Raw genomic sequence first — 931 nt, 5'->3', positions numbered from 1 at the left:
TAAATATTTTTATTTAAAAAAAATTAACTACACCAAAATGTTTAGTACTAACATTGGTCAAAATTGTTAATGAAGATTAAATCGGTAATTATTATTCCGAAATATTGTAGTTTCCTTTTGATTTGAAAGAAGGCAATTATCTTGCATCAGGCATTTCCTTATTAATTTACCAGTAGAATATTCATAGAGTGATAATTTATATTTATACAATGATGCTACGTGAAAATTATTTCAATCCTTTTGTTTGGGTATGCTGAGGGTTTGGCTCTTGTTAAATGAAGACGGAGAATTTATATCATTAGATCTTTTTTTTTTCTTTTAAAGGACTAGGCCTTAGAAAGGAAAATCAATGTTCGGAAAAACATAATTAGATATCAAAACGGTCACATCGCGAAAAAAAAAAAAATTTCTGGTCTTGGGAAACCAATATATAATTGCCATCGAACCCTAAGAAAATGAAATGATATCCTGAAAAAAAAAAAACTTTTTGTTTTCAATTTTCATTCAAATAAAAAACGCCAACGGAATATTTCAGATATCCTGTTTTACAAGTTAGAATTAGTCAGTTTCAGAAGATCGCAAGTTTTAATGAATCAACGTGTCTAATATAATAAAAATAGTTTTTAGATTCTCATTTTCTCTTTTGTTTCGATTTTTCATTTAAAAGATTCCTTCCATAAAAGTTTCTAACTAACCGGCATGGGTTATTTTCTTGATACAAGGAGGAGGGGGGCGGGGGGGGGGGAGAATAAAGATGCAGGGCTCCCCAAACTTAGGCCCCTGTCAATACCTCTTCTTCCAAGAACAAAAAGGTAATTTAACTTTCGAAATCAGTTTTCTTCGCCGAGGTCGCCTCAAAGGTCTTCTCTATGGATATATACAGCATTATGGATACTACCGATACGTGCTATAATAGAATTCGGGGTGGATT

The 931-nt window shown here is 31.8% G+C and overlaps 1 protein-coding gene across 1 annotated transcript in view; it reads left to right on the top strand.

The window, feature by feature from the left end:
* Positions 1-931, top strand: part of LOC106682328 (RNA-binding protein Raly) — a gene marked incomplete at its 5' end in the record, with an annotated part of 423435 nt that overhangs the window by 136116 nt on the left and 286388 nt on the right.

Source organism: Halyomorpha halys, unplaced genomic scaffold (genome assembly GCF_000696795.3).
Source record: "Halyomorpha halys isolate HHAL.00 unplaced genomic scaffold, Hhal_1.1 Scaffold23.1, whole genome shotgun sequence".
NCBI lineage: Eukaryota > Metazoa > Arthropoda > Insecta > Hemiptera > Pentatomidae > Halyomorpha > Halyomorpha halys.
The sequence above is the reverse complement of the archived record's forward strand: the minus strand, read 5'-3'. Positions and strand labels throughout refer to the sequence as shown.